This window comes from Mustela erminea, chromosome 2 (genome assembly GCF_009829155.1).
Source record: "Mustela erminea isolate mMusErm1 chromosome 2, mMusErm1.Pri, whole genome shotgun sequence".
Lineage (NCBI taxonomy): Eukaryota > Metazoa > Chordata > Mammalia > Carnivora > Mustelidae > Mustela > Mustela erminea.
In genome coordinates, this window is record NC_045615.1 from 117,648,279 (window position 1) to 117,664,393 (window position 16,115).

Genomic DNA, 16,115 nt, shown 5'->3' on the forward strand with positions numbered 1-16,115 from the left:
TTTTCTCTCTTTCGGTGTCTCCAATTACATAAATGCTGACAACTTTTCACTGTGTCTCATTTGTCTCTTACACGGTTTTCTATATTTTTCATCCTTTTTCCTCTTTGTCTTTAGTCTAGATATTTTCTCTTTTCTTTAAATTCACTGATCTATTCTTTCTGGGTCTAACTCTGATGTTCATCTTATCTAGCAAATTGTAAATGGTCACTTACTGCATTTTTCAGCCTTATGTTTTGATTTTTTTTTTTTTTTGTAGATTCTGATTATCTGGTGAAACACTCTTCATCTGTTTTAGCCATTGCTTTTTGCTATTTAAAAAGAAAACATTCATTTGTGGGTCTACTTCTACTTTTTTTCTCCTCTTAGTTTTTGCACTTGTTTCTTTTTCTGGTAATTTTTGAATGAATGATGAACATACTGTATGAAAAAATGTTGAGACTACAAACGATGTTGTCTTCCTCCAGAGGGAGTTATCCTTTTCTTAGTGGGTCAGGGGAAGTGGGCGGTGATTATCTTAAGACAATCAGAGACTGGGCAGTCTTTGGGCTGGGTTGCAGTTTTGGCAAGCTTCTGAGAAATAGCTCTATTTCTCCCCAATGTTAGGGTAGATCTCTCCAGGGATCCCAGCTGTGAATCTGGGGTATTGAGCAGGGATTCTCTCTTTCAGTAGGTCTTGAATCTTATACTTGCATTGTCACCACTGTGAGATTGCCAAATCCTGCTTTTACTTCCTGAGACTTTCTATTTGTCTTCTTAGCCTCCTGCCCAGACAGCTTCAGAGTGTAGAAGAAGTCTTCTGGGAGAACTGCTGGTGTTGAACTCAGTTCACTTAGGAAGGCAAAGTAGATATTTTGTGACATGTAAGGACAGAAAACTTGGCATCCTCAGAGTCTCTGGGAACAGACTACTGTTCATATTCCAGTAACATAAAAAATAAATACAAGAAACAAGAAGATGAAGGTTATGAGGACCAGTAGCAAGCCAAGAAATGTGTAAAGTTCGTGTTAAATCTAAATGAGAGGCATAATGTAAAAAGAAAAAAAAAAGAAGTAGCAATCTAGATCTGATGGGAAGTGATTACAATGTGGGCAGAGGTGAGGAAGGGTGTGAAACTGTGAAATTTGCTATCCTATTCAAAGTGAAAGGAAGATAATGATGATTTTTAGATTTTTATGGAGAATTGCGAATTAAAAAATGTAAGGGTAACCATTAACAGGGTAGATATAGGATTTGTAAGTTCCTAACCAGAAGTGTGGCGAGGGGAAGTTGTCATAAAAACTGATCAATCCAAACCAAAGGAAAAATATAAATAGAAAAAGAAAGGAAACAATAAGAAAACATAAAAGTTGCAAAACATAAATAGGGTGACAGGAATGGTTCCAAATATAAAAATGAATTAAAGGTAACAAAACTTCTCAGTGAAAAGGATTTTAAAATATTAAAAAATAGTTTGAAAGCTGAGTGAGCAAAAAAAAAAAAAAAAAAAAGAAACCTGAAGAATACTTTGAGAAACTCCATCCTGAAAAATGAAAATCAAGAGGAATTGGTGAAAACTGTATGACAACACAGCAGATAATTTGGGTAAAATGAACAAATTCTTAGAAAGTCACAAAATACTGAAATTGACGCAAGAGACGCAAGAGTAGAAAATCAGAACAGACCCATAATGAGTAAATAGACTGAATTAGTAATATAAAAACTTCCCAAAACGAAAGCCCAGGTTCATGTTGTTTCACTAATGAACTTTACCAGATATATAGGGAATAATTAATCCCAATTCTTCACAAACTCTTCCAAAAAATAGAAGAGGAAGGAAACTTATCAATTCATTCTATGAGGCTAGCATTACCCCAATACCAAAAACAAAGACATCACAAAAGAAGACAACTCTAGACTAGTATCTGACGGATACAGGCATAAAAATTCTCAACAGCACACTCACAAACTGAATCCCAGCAATATACAAAAAGGATGACACACCATGACCAACTGAGACTTATTCCAGGAATGCAGTGCTAGCTGAACTTGTGAAAAGCAATCGACATAATATACTGTTAATAGAATAAAAGAAAAAAATCACATGATTATCCCAATAGATGTGGAAAAAACATTTGGCAAAATCCAACACCATGTCATGAGAAAAACACTCAAAACTAGGAATAAAAGGGAACTTCCTCAACCTGATAAAGGCATCTATGAAGGACCCATAACTAATACACTTAATAGTGAAAGACTGAAAGATTTCCCCCTAAGATCAGAAATAAGACAAAGATGTCCTCACTTGCCACTTCTATTCAACATCGTACAGGAGGTTCTACCCAGGGCAGTTAGACAAGAAAATGAAATAAAAGGCATTCACATGAAAAGAAAAAAGTCAAATGATTTCTATTTGTGGATGACACTATTTTTATAGTCGGTTGCCTACGGCTGGTGGTGGGGGAAATGGAGTGGAGATGGAAAGTGACTACCAGTGGGTAAGGATTTCTTTTGCGGATGATGGAAATATTCTAAAATTGATTGTGGCGATGGTTTCACAACTCTGTGAATATTCAAAAACCATTAAATGCTACACATGAAATGTGTGAATTTTATGGTATTTGAATATTATTTCCATAAAGCTGGGGTTTTTTTCATTGTTTTTTTGTTTGTTTTTGGTTTTGTTTTTTAAGATGAAGTAGGTGATTTTACAGAAAGGTCAAAAAAATTGACTTGTGGAAAAATGGAAAACCTGAATAGCTGAATAATCTTAGAAGAATTTTTAAAAAAATATTTGAAAATTTATCTCATCCCCACCCTGCTCCCTTCAGCCTGAGAAAAATATACTAAGTCTAGAGTATTTTAGAATCAAGTTATATAAAACCTGTAAGCTATTCCAAACATTATGTATGGGAATGATGGGAAACTTCCCAACTCACTTGACTTGGCTAGTATTACTTGATAATGTAATGAAATGAGATGATGATAGCATAAAAGAAAAAAGAACAGAGAAACTATAGACCAATATATTGATGAGCCAAGATGCAAATATCCTGAACATCACATTAACAAACTGAATCAGTAAAAAGCCAGTAGAGTTGATTTCAAAGCTTCAAGGATGGTTCAATATCAGGAAATATATTAAGAAATCCTTTCCAGCAATACATTTGTGGAGAAAAAAATTCATGATTATCTGAATAAATGTTGAAAAGTATTTAATATTTAAGGTATAGCGTTTCAGTTATACAAGATGGATAAGCACTGGAAATCTAAAGAACGGCATGGTAACTATAGTTAACAGGACTGTGTGGCTGTAATACTGTGTTACTAAAGCTTCCTAAGAGTTCTCAACACACAGAGAAAATGGTAACTATGTGAGATGATGGATATGTAAATTAGCTTGATTGCAGTGATCATTTCACTAAAGTTTATACACACACACACACACACATATATAAATACTATAGCTATAATATATAGCTATACCTTACATACCTTAAGTTGATACAATTCCTGCATGTCAATTATGCTACATTGAAACTGACTAAAAGGGCATTAAATTTTAGACCAACACCTGGTTAAAAACCTTTGCAAGTTTGGAAATGAAAAATTTACCTTAATTTTAGAAAGGATATCTTCTAAAATTCTATATCAAACATCATATTAATAGTGAAAACTGCAAGCATTCCTGTTAAAGTCAGGAATAAGGTAAGAATGCCCACTGGTTGGGATGCCTGGGTAGCTCAGTCAGTGAAATATCTGCCTTTGGCTCAGGTCCTGGTTCCTGGGATCAAGTCCTGCATTGGGCTCCCTGCTCAGCGGTGAGTCTGCTTCTCCCTCGCCCTTTGCCACTCCGCCTGCTTATCCTCTCTCACTTATCTCTCTCTCTCTCTGTGTCAAATAAGTAAATAAAATCCTAAAAAAAAAAATGCCCACTAATACCATATCTATTCAACATTCTAAAATCCAGCCAGAAGATAGTTTCTTCCATTGTAACAAAAGTAGAAAAAATAATGTAAATATTTCAAGAGAAGAGACAAAACTGTCATTATTTACAAATGATATGATTATTTGCTGAGAATTCAAGGTAATAAAATTTAAAAAGTCTATTAAAACTAATGAGTTTAATATGATTGCTAGATATAACATTGGAGTTAAAATATTAATAGATTTTTCCATATACAACTAATAGGCAATATTAAAATGTCATGAAAAAATCTCATGCATTAAAGTGTCCAAACCAAACCAAAACAAAAAGCTAAGGAGTGAAACTGAAGAAACGTACAAGTATACAAAAAGACTTTTGAACAAATAGACATCTTATGCTCCAGGATGGGGATATTCCATATTGTAAATGAATCCGTTTTCTATAAATTATATATAAACTCACTGTCATCTCAATAAAAAAGCCACTGCAATTTTTCATGGAACCCAATAGATTCTAAAATTCATCAAGCAGAGAACACGCAGAAGAATTCTAGTAAATAAAAAGAAAAGAATAATGAGGGATGGAGAAATTGTCCTAGATATATCAAAAGCTTCTTCAACATTATTGTAATGATAATATTGTGGTATTTTTACAGGTATGATAAAATAGATCAATTGGACCTGAATGAAGTATCCAGCAATGCATTTATACATGAATGGAGATCTCTCTATATAAATAAAATGTAATTGAATTCAGGGAGAAATGGGTGAGCTCTTTGATTAAAAATATTGGGACAGTTGGCACTCTATATGGAAAAAATAAAGTCAGATTACTATTTTATAACACATTCTAATTTCTTGAGGAATCTCCACACTGTTCTCCAAAGTGGCTGCACCAACTTGCATTCCCACCAACAGGGTAAGAGGTTCCCCTTTCTCCACATCCTAACACATGTTGTTTCCTGTCTTGCTAATTTTTGCCATTCTATCTGGTGTAAGGTGGTATCTCAATGTGGTTTTAATTTGAATATCCCTGATGGCTAGTGATGATGAACTTTTTTTCATGTGTCTGATAGCCATTTGTATGTCTTCATTCGAGAAGTGTCTGTTCATATCTTCTGCCCATTTTTGGATATGGTTATCTGTTTTGTGTGTGTTGAGTTTGAGGAATTCTTTATAGATCCTGGATATCAACCTTTTGTCTGTACTGTCATTTGCAAATATCTTCTCCCATTCCGTGGGTTCCCTCTTTGTTTTCTTGACTGTTTCCTTTGCTGTGTAGAAGCTTTTGATCTTGAAGAAGTCCCAAAAATTCATTTTTGCTTTTATTACTTTTGCCTTTGGAGTCATATCTTGAAAGAAGTTGCTGTGACTGATATCGAAGAGATTACTGCCTATGTTCTCCTCTAGGATTCTGATGGATTCCTGTCTCACATTGAGGTCTTTTATCCATTTTGAGTTTATCTTTATGTATGATGTAAGAGAATGGTTGAGTTTCATTCTTCCACATATAGCTGTCCAGTTTTCCCAGCATCATTTATTGAAGAAACTGTCTTTTTTCCACTGTATATTTTTTCCTATATTGTCATAGATTATTTGACCATAGAGTTGAGGGTCCATATCTGGGCACATTCTAAAATAAATACACACACACGATCTAAAAAGTACTTGAGGAAAATAGAGAAGAATAATTTCCTAATATGGATATATGGATTTGGGAAGCATTTTTTAAAGCAAGACATAAAACCCCAAAACTTCAGAGGAAAAAATTGACAGCTTTGAGTATACAAACATTTAAAAATTTTGCATGATGAATAAACAGACAAGCAAAATGTGAAGATAAGTGTCAGATGAGGAGAAAATAATTGATTTTGGATATATTATGTATTATAGCTACTGGGTAATAATACTTACAACCTTGGGAATCTACTGTGTGTGAGACCTTGTGTGGGACACTTTCATTTATGTCATCTCATGTGACCTTCAAATTGAGGCTCTGAAGTAGCAGGGACCTACCCATTTTACAGATGAAGAAACTGAGGATGTGATATTTTAATACTTTGCCCAAATCTCCTGATTTTGTGATACATCTTCTCATGAGCTCTTGGGGGACAAAATACCACTTTCTTCTTTGGCATTTGAGTTTTCTGGGGTACCTTATTATCATCTCTTGGCTCAGGGGGTGAACTAGGGAGAGCTGGGCATGGTTGTCTCTGTCTGGTGCTGCCATGTCCACTCTCTTCCGCTTTTGCATTTACTCCTGACAGGAAGAGTAGAGTTTGGGGGAGCCCTATGGAACTCATCTAACTGTGCCAGGGTGGACTCACCCAGGGCTCTGTTTGATTGGCTTGACCTGCTCTTCCATTTCCTTCTTGGGTCCCCTCCCTGCTTTGGCTCACTCCTTTTCTGATTGATAGATGTGGGCTGTCCTATGTTGCTGTGAGTGGGGGCAATCATCATTATTTAGAATGTCCTAGAAAGGCTGACTGCCTGTTAGCAAGCATCCCCCTCACTACCACCTCCCCTGCCCCTGCCAAGAGCTGATTCAGGGATTTAGCAAACCCTGTTCATCTCAGCCATGATCTCTTTCTCTCCCACATAAACCGTTCTGCGCCTTCTTGCTCCTAGTTTCCTGCCACAACAAGGTCAAGTTCAACTTCCTAAAGCACGGATTTTATCACATTTCTCTCTTGCTTTAAAACCTGTAATAGTTCCCCACTGGATTTTCAAAATGGAGTTCACAGATGTTATATTGGGAACCAGGAAGGAAATATTAGACATTCTATTAATACTTAATCCAAAAATTAAGAAAGAAATTCAGCTTGGGTAATGCATCTCTAATATGCTGATTGTCCCTAGGGCGCCTTCTGAGTCCATCTGTCATGTGGTGTCCTGAGTCATGCTCATGTCAGGAATACCATAATATAGAGGGACTAGGAGAGGAAGACACACTTTCAGTTCACTGGGAAATACTGCAGTTCCCACAAGCCTGGGCACATGGATGGTGTCCAAGCTCCTTCCCCCAACCCCAAAGGATACAGCTCAGTAAAGGTTCTTGAAAATAGAACATGCAGGACTCTTTGGATGCAATCATGAAAGTCCCTTAAAAAAATGTCTTGTGGGATAGATTTTCCTTCCCCTGTCCTCTGAATGAGGATGCAGACTGTTTTTTCTCCCTGTCTTCCTGCCTTTGGCCAAGGAGGCAGTAGTGGTGGCCAGCTTCTCTCCCCGTAAACCTCACCTCTTCCTAGGGAAGGGAGCTAAGGAGTGAAGAGGTCTTACTTGGCTGGTGCTGGAATAATCTGACCCTGTGCCCTCTAGACATGGGACATTTTTGAAGCTGGCTTTATTTTGTGAGCACTTCCTATGGGTTCTCCAGGATTCCTGTGCCAGGCCTGTCCCACAACTTGGGGTGATAGGAAGTGTTTCTTCTGTATCTTGCTGCTCTCTACCCAGCCTCAGTTTCTACCTCCAGTGGTTCCAGCCACTGCCTCTTACCACCTAGGTCTTACAGGCTGAAGGCCGCCATCTTAGGAGGACCCCTTCTAAACTGGCCCAGGTCAACATTCTTATTGCAACATTCTTATGGTACCAGGCTGGTTCTGGTGTTAGAGGAGAGTCAAGGTTCCCTTTTTGCCCTACTATTGGAGGAAGAGACAGCACTAGCTTCCCTGACTTGACCAGAGAGTATTAAACCAGTCCATGGAGGCCAGGTTTCAGGTTTCCAGATGTTCCCTCACTAAGCTAAGTGTAGAAGGGTCCTCTGTCCAGCCTTCCAATTGTTTTACCAAGTGCTATAGATGCCATCACCATGTGTGTAGCATGTGTTCAAACCCTACCTCTGCCTCAGTACTTGTGCCAGCTTGCAAAAGTGGCTGCAAATTCCTGTCCCTCACTTGTAGAATGGGGACAATATGATGTCTGCATAGTGGGGCTGTGGTATGCTCAGTAGAGTCCCAACAGCTGGAACAGTGTGTGACACCACAAAGCACCTGACACTGCAAAATATTAGCTCTTCTTGTCTTTATAAAAATAAGAGCTTTTATAATACTTACCAGTGAGGCAGTGGTATCTCTGTGAGGAATGGCGGCTTTCCCTTTGTAGTGGCCATGCAGTGTTTGTCTCAAAAAAAATCATTTTTTAAGTTTAAAAAATGATTTAAAGAGAAAGATGAGCTAGACAAAAGTGCTTGGAAACGTGACAAAAGTTGTGAAGGCGTACAAATGATTGGTCTTAGAAGCCACAGGCTGGCCTGTGAGCTCATGGCAGCTCCCCTGGCTTGGAAGGGGCTGACAGTTATCTTCTATGCCCAGGGACTCACACAGAAACAATTTCCTTTTCCCTCTGAACTTTCCAACTTTCCTCAAAGGTGGATTTTATTTGTTCACTTTATTTTTGTTTTGATTGAACACCTTCTTCAGTTAAAAACAAAACAAAACCTTGAGCATGCAACCCCACTGTATGTTTGTTTAAAATTTGTACATTATATTTGTATATAAGGGCAGAATAAGGTAGTAGTTAGAAGTGCAAACTTTGGAGCCAGACTGTGGGGTTTAAATTCCAGCTCTACCACATGTCAGCTGGGTGATATTGGAAGGATCACTGGACTTGTCTGTGCCTGTGAAGTAGCAATAGTAATACTACCTCATAGGGCTCTTGTATAGGTTAAATGAAATCATGTATGTAAGTTCTTAGAATATAGCCTGGCATGGGGGGCCTGGGTGGCTCAGTCTGTTGAGCGACCAACTCTTTATTTCATTTCGTTTCATTTCATTTCATTTGATTTGACAGAGAGGGAGAGAGAGAAATCACAAGCAGGGGGAGGAAAGGGAGAAGTGGCTCCCTGCCACAGGGAGCTCCATGTGGAACTCAGTCCCAGGACCCTGGGATCATGACCCAAAGGGAGGGCAGATGCTTAACTCTCTGAGTCACCCAGGCACCCCAAGTGTCCAACTCTTGATTTTGGCTCAGGTCATGATCTCGGGATTGTGAGATTGAGTCCCACATAGGGTTGGCTTGGTGCTCCGTGGGGAGTCTGCTTTTCTTCCCTCTCCCTCTACCCTTCTATGCATGTGCTCTCTCTCTCTCTCTTTCAAATAAATACATAAATCTTAAAAAAAAAAAGAAAAGAAAATTGCCTGGCATGGAATAAGAACTCAGTAACATTGTGCATTGTGTATGAATATGACTATTGTGTAATAAAATTGGTATTTACAGAATACAAAGAAAATAGAAAAAAATTAGATTTAGATGAAAAAATAACAATAGAACGTCTAATATGTGGAAACCACGACATTCCTGAATTATCTCATGAACGCTGGGGCACATTCACCTGCACTCGGGAGACGACTGGCATCGGCAATGACAAGAGTGTACCATGTCCCTAAGTACTCTGATTCTTGAACTACCTCGTAAAGGTTGGAGGACTGTGGGGGGATTTCCCCACATGTGGATTATGTACCCTTTCATTTCTACCCAAATCTCCTGGCTTCTGTGCTTGTAAACAGTAATCAGGTCAGGCTGACGTTGGGGTTGGTGAGTGCTTGGCAGCCCAGCCCTTCCTGCCTCATCATTACTCAGAATGGAGCCTTGCCTGGGCTTCACTCCCTGTTGGTGTGTGTCTCCTGAGGCTTAAGCAACTCCCACCCAGCTTAAAACCAGGGAGCTTTAAGCCCATGGGAACAGCTGCCAGTGAGTCTGTGTGGTGAAACCAGCCATCAATTTAATCAAATGTGATAACAGCTGATTAAAGCAGAACTACCTAAGGACAGGTTTGGAGCACGCTCACGCGGAGTTCTGGTCTCCTGGCAGTTCCTCTTCTTGACGCTTGGCCAAACCAGAGCGCTCCAGCAGCCAGGGGACTGATGACCCTGGAAATCCTCACAGTGGTTGGCTTCATTAGGAGTGGTTGAATGACCGGCTTGGCAGGAGCCCTACCTCAACATTTGACTCTGTCCAGGGAAGTGGCTGGCAGGTGCTCTAGCAACAATGGTGACTCCCAAACCTAGCAGGAACCGGTCTAATTACAAACAAGAGATCTCCGTGGATCTGCAGAAATTGCCCCAAATTCCAGCTGATTTAGGTCAGGTAATTTTAGTATTGAAAAGGACCCCAGAGACCATCTAGTGGATCCCATGCTTGGCTCCTCACCGGGTCATTGGGGAGCATTAAACTTTTTATGGTACCTTAGTTCACACGTATGAGACAATGTAACTACATCATTGTACATTTCACCCAGCTTAAAATACCAAACTTTCCCAGTACAGCTGAAGTTGGTGGGTGCCTCATCCCAATTCAATCTCCCTCTCCCCTCAACCCATCCCCCACCCCAAGGTAACTTCATCTAGAGTTGGGTGTTTATCATTCCAGTTAGGGAAATATTAAAAAATAAAGGCATCTCTGGAAGTTTGGATCCAGTGGACCTTGGATGATACACAGGAAACTGTTGTTGTTGTTGTTGTTGTTTTTAAATAAAGATTTATTTATTTATTTGAGAGAGAGAGAGAGAGAGAGAGAGAGAGCATGAGTGGGGAGAACAGCAGAGGGAGAGGGAGAGAAGCAGACTCCCCATGAGCGCAGGGCCAGATGTGGGCTCCATCTCACGACCCTGAGATCATGACCTAAGCTGAAATCAAGAGTCAGACACCTAACCCACTGAGCCACCCAGGCCACCCAGGAATCTGGTTTCTTAACCAGTTCTCCAAGTTCATTTGATGATGAGCCAGAATTGGGGGATGCCTATCTTCACAGAGGTTTGGCTGAGGGCCTGAGCACTGGAGCTGGGGCTAAAGCAGGGGTCCCACCCAGTGGTACCACCTCACCCCATGGGACATTGGGCAAGGGATGCATTCTGTCTGAGCCTCAGTTTCTTCATGTGTAAAAAGGAAATAAGGGCAACAAAATCCCTTGATAGCTCAGATGTGCCTATGAACCTGTAAAGGGCTACACAGACATAGGACTCAAAGGCTCATGCCACAGGGCTCATCTACCCCAGGGCTGCTCACCTGGGGATGGGGAGCTCATTCCAGAGGGAGCCCTTTTTTTTTTTTTTTTTTTTTTTTTTTGTGGAGCGAAGCTCTGCAATACGAAAAGTCCTTCCTTACCCTGGAAGAAGTCTGTTCCTTGCAATTTCCTCCTATTGGATTTAATCCTCTTGCTGGGGGTCCATGGCTTAAATGTAATCCCTAAACGGCAGACCTCTAAATTACCTCTGAGTAATTTCAGACAATTGTACTCTTTCTCCCCTCTCCATATCTCAGCTGTAGGCTTCTAAACACATTGTCTACTGAGAAGGTCCCTTTATGATTCAGCAATATCCCTCCCTCCCAAATTACGATGGGCATGGCTGCAGTCCAGCAATGCTAGAGGGGTGGGTTCCAGGGTTAGTAATTCAGGAAGAGCCATTTTACTATTGGTTAATTAAATCACTTAGTTAAATTAATCACCTATGCTCTGGTAGCTACTTACTAAAGAATCTACTTAGTAAAGGCATAACATTTACGGAGCCCTTTTTATGAGCCATGCACTGTACTAAGTGATTTGCAGGCACTTAGCTCTTACAGTAAACCTGAAATTATTCCCCTTTTATGGATGGTGAAACCGAGGTACAGAGCAGTCCGGAAAGGGCCCAAGTTCATGCAGCCAGCAAGTGGCACAGTGGGGTTTAGGCTCAGACCTGGCTGACTTGGAAGCCCGCATGCCCATGACCATGAGCTGGTGGCTTGCATCATGGAGGAAAACAGCAGAGGGAGTTAGAGCATGGCTGGTTCCTCTTATTTATGGATCATTTCCCTTTGCCTTTGGAACATTCCTTGCTCGGGCAAGAGCTAAATGCTGTGAACACATCAACCACATCCTAGGCTTACCTAATCCTCATCCGATCCACAGGACAGCTTTGAATTTTTGTCGTAGACAGCTTTATTTCTTCCCTATTGTGCATCCTTCCCCTGGAAGGTTGAGTGACTCTCAAGCTGCTTGTCAGTTTGGAGTGAGACCACCGCAGTGTCTCTTCCTGTCAACACCCTGCTCTTCCAGACAGACCGGGGGCACCTCCCACTCATTTTCCTGCTGAGTGGGAAGGAGCTGCTTGTCTTTGGAGCAGCAAAGTTTTGACCACCCAGGGCAAGAGGCCTTCCTGCCTGGCTGGCCCTGTGTGGCTTCTCAGACAACCTTCCACACCCGGCCGGCCTGCCCACAGATAAACATCCCTGAAGGGCATTGGAAGGATAGAAGGATGCCACCCTCAAAAATCATGCCAGTCCAGACCCATGTACTGCCCAGCAACCTGGCCCTGAGTGTCCGAGGTAGTTCATCTGGAGGTGAGGCTGTTCAGAGAGAAGAAGCAGGTTCTTTGTAACGCACTGTAGGCTGAGAAGGCGATCTGGAAACTCCATGTTCGCTGTTCAGGTGGAGGATGGTAGACTGCGCACCTCCCTTCAGGGTCCATTTCTATTGGAAAATTTATTTTACCTCCACTCAGAAGCTTCCTCCTGAACAACATACCAATCCCAGAACCATGTTCGGTGCTGACTTCCACCAGCCCCCCCAACTCCCCTGAGCTTTTCTTTGTCAGTCTATAGAACGGGCAGGTAAGAAGTAGTTACTTACCTCTTGTGAGTGTGGTGAGGGGGCCCCGTGGAAGAGTTTGGGATCACTCTGGCAAGAATAAAATATCATTACTGTTGGCAAATGCAGCTTTGTCTGTTTGGCCCAAACTGATGGGTACTTTTGAGATGATCCCTTCCTTTAGGTTTTTGTACTTAGGAGTGCCAGTTAGAGGTCTGGGGTGATTGGTGAATATTTGGCATCAGTGTTAGTTGCCTGAAAATACTCCCCAGGAGCAAGGGTGTGAGGCAAAAACAAAGCAAACAACAACAACAAAAACCAAGAGTCAGTCTCTGAACAGAACCACGCTAAACATCATTTTTTATAGTATGACAAACAGTGCCAAACTGTTGCCTCCTCTCAGAACAATCCAAAAGAAGCTGAAAGAAGCTTAGGTAGATATTCTAAAACTGTAGAGACCCAGGATTCCAAAGTCGTCTCTGAATCGGAGCTAAAGCAAATTGATACTTTGTTCTGAATCGATTGATACTAAGAAGTTGGCTGGTCTATTTATTTATTTATTTCTAAAGATTTTATTTATTTATTTGACAGATAGAGACCACAAGTAGGCAGAGAGGCAGGCAGAGAGGCTTCCCGCTGAGCAGAGAGCCTGATGCCGGGCTCGATCCTAGGACCCTGGGATCATGACTGAGCTGAAGGCAGAGGCTTTAACCCACTGAGCCACCCAGGCGCCCCTGGCTGGTCTATTTATAAGAACAGGTTTTGTTTTGCCTTGAGGGAAAATTTCCATATAGAGAAGCATACGTATCTGGAGCAGACAATATGGTGACTTTGAGCAAACGCATAAACCCGTGTACACTATATTCCAATTAAAGCAGAGTAGCTTCAACGTTATAGATTTCCATGTACCCCTGTGGTTGGTTCTCTTCATCAGAGACAACTAGTCACTGTTGTGCTTTCTAAAACCGTAGATGAACTTTGTCTGTCCTTTGCATTTCTTTCTTTATATTTCTCCTTCCTTCCTTCCTTCCTCTCTTCCTCCCTCCCTTTCTTTTCTTTTCTTTTCTTTTCTTTCCTTTCTTTCCTTTCTTTCAAGTAAGCCCCATGCCCATGGGGCTTGAACTCATGACCCTGAGATCGAGAGTCACATGCTCTATTGACTGAGCCAGCCAGGTGCCTCCTACCTTGGTATTCCCTATGAGCAAATCCTGTAGTAGATTCTCTGTGGCTCAACATGCTTTTGAGATCCAGTCATGTCCGGTTGTATCAGCAGTGATTCTTTTTCGTGACTGTAAGGTGTTCTATAATATGATGTATACAGTTTATCCGTTCTCGAAGGCTGGTTTTTACACTTCTACAAGTCACATAGAGGGGATCATACATAAATCACTCATCTATTCTTCAGGCAAATGTTTTTTGCAGAGCCTTCTCTATGCCGGGCAGTGTTGGAGGGGCTGGGAAATTGCGGCAAACAAGACAAATCCTTTGTCCTCATTGGGCTTTTATTCCAGTGGCAAGAGAAACGATATACAAGCAGTCGAAACAATGAGCGGGTTGGTGGTGAGAAGTGCTGTGAATGGACTCGATCACTGCAATGGCAGACAAGTGTCTTGTAAAGACGCTGGGTCTTATTTAGCTTAGGTGTTTGGGGTTCAGTGATCGCTTACCAGGCCTGAAGTGTGCACACACAGTCAGGGTGATTGACTGTCCCTTGTCATGCCCGTGAACAATCCTTCTCTCTGAGGAGGTGATACACAGGTGGCCAGGTGTAGGTCAAGACCGAGAAGAAGAACATTTGGATCTAGGGAACAACTGGCGAGAAGGCCATAAGGCAGGCCTAGAAGAGCCACATCAATGTTGAAGGAACAGGAACAAGTCAGGGGGACTGGAATGACATGAATATGAGTAGAAGTGTCAGGAGATGCATGTGGAAAAGAAACTTAGATTTTATTCTAGGAATGATGGAAGGCCAGTGGAAGGTTGAAATAGGGAGTGAGATGGTCTGATTTATAGTTTTAAAAGGCCATCTGTCCAAGGGCGGGGGAGGAGAGTATCCATGAGTTCGGTTAGGAGACTTCTGGAGGGTGTGTGTGAGATGGTGGTGATTAGAGTGATACCATCACCAATGAGTATGGGGGCAGAGGTAGGGGGAAGGGATAGGGCAATGACAGAAAGAGGGGAACCTAGGATGATGACTCCTTGGTCTTTGGCTTGAGTAGCGCCATCTTCTAAGATGGGTAAGACTCAAGGTGGTGGTGTTCAGCTGAGGGGGGTTGGGAGACAAGGGGTTAAGAGTTGTGTTTGTCCATGGCGAGTTTAGGATCCTGTTAATATCTTCAGTAGCAGATGTCTAGTAGACAGTTGGGTATACATCATTGGGACCTCAGTTGGGAGGCCCAGGCTGGATACAAAACCATGTAAGTCTTCAACATAGGATAGAAATATAGGGCTGAGGGACTGGATGAGATCACCTAGAGAGAAAATAAGGATTAAAGACTGGGTTCTAGAGAAGAACCAGCAAAAGAAGCTGAGCAGACAGATACAGTTAGGTCTCTTACTCTAATCTCTTATAGCTCTGGAAAATTCATAAGAGACTTAGCCATGTACTTTATTATTTGGGCTTCCTGACAGTCCTGTTGAGCTGCTCAGTAGAACCTTTGTTGCAAACTGACCCAGGCTAATTTGGTGGTACATTGGTATTAGGTTCTTTTTGGTAAATGTGGTAACCCCAGGGAGTTAAAAGTCAGTGAGGGTTAACTACTCATCTACGACCTGGATAAAAGACAAGAAACGAAATATGTATCAGACCAAATGTTACTACAAAGGTAGATATTATCCTTTGGGCTCAGAAGAGCCCTGCAGAATAGTCCTATAGCCATTCTATGTGAGACATTGGGTGTTTTAGGGATCAACCCTCTGGTACTATCCCTAAAGATTAAGGGTGAAGGATCTAGTAAGGCCAGGAAGTGTCTAAAGTATCTTTTTTCTTTTTTTTAAAAGATTTTATTTACTTACTTGACAGAGAGATAGCACAGTAGGCAGAGTGGCAAGCAGAGGAATAGGGAGAAATAGGCTCCCCACTGAGCAGAGAGCCCAACGCAGGACTCGATTCCAGGAGTCTGGGATCATGACCTGAGCTGAAGGCAGCCGCTTAACGGACTGAGCCACCCAGGCACCCCGTGTCTAAAGTATCTTATCTTGTATTTTACTCTGTATATTGAATGCCACTAATTCTATCAATGGAGCCCATTTGCTACATCCATTATGCAGATAAAAAGTCTCTAATGCCCCCTGTAGAAACTCATTCTGACATTCATTATGTGGGTTAACAGAGGCTCTAGGTGTCATGATTATACATAAAAATAGAGGAAGTGCTTATAGTCCTGGTCCCCAGGGTGGAGTCTCTGGGGTTCAGTGATCGCTTACCAGGCCTGAAGTGTGCACTGACTGTCCCTTGTCATGCCCGTGAACAATCCTCCTTTTTCAGTATCATACTGGCTTTGTTGGAGTATTTTATTTTACTTTTTAAAGATTTTATTTATGGGGTGCCTGGGTGGCTCAGTGGGTTAAAACCTCTGCCTTCAGCTCAGGTCATGATCCCAGGGTCCTGGGATCCAGCCCTGCATCGGATTCTCTGCTCAGCAGTG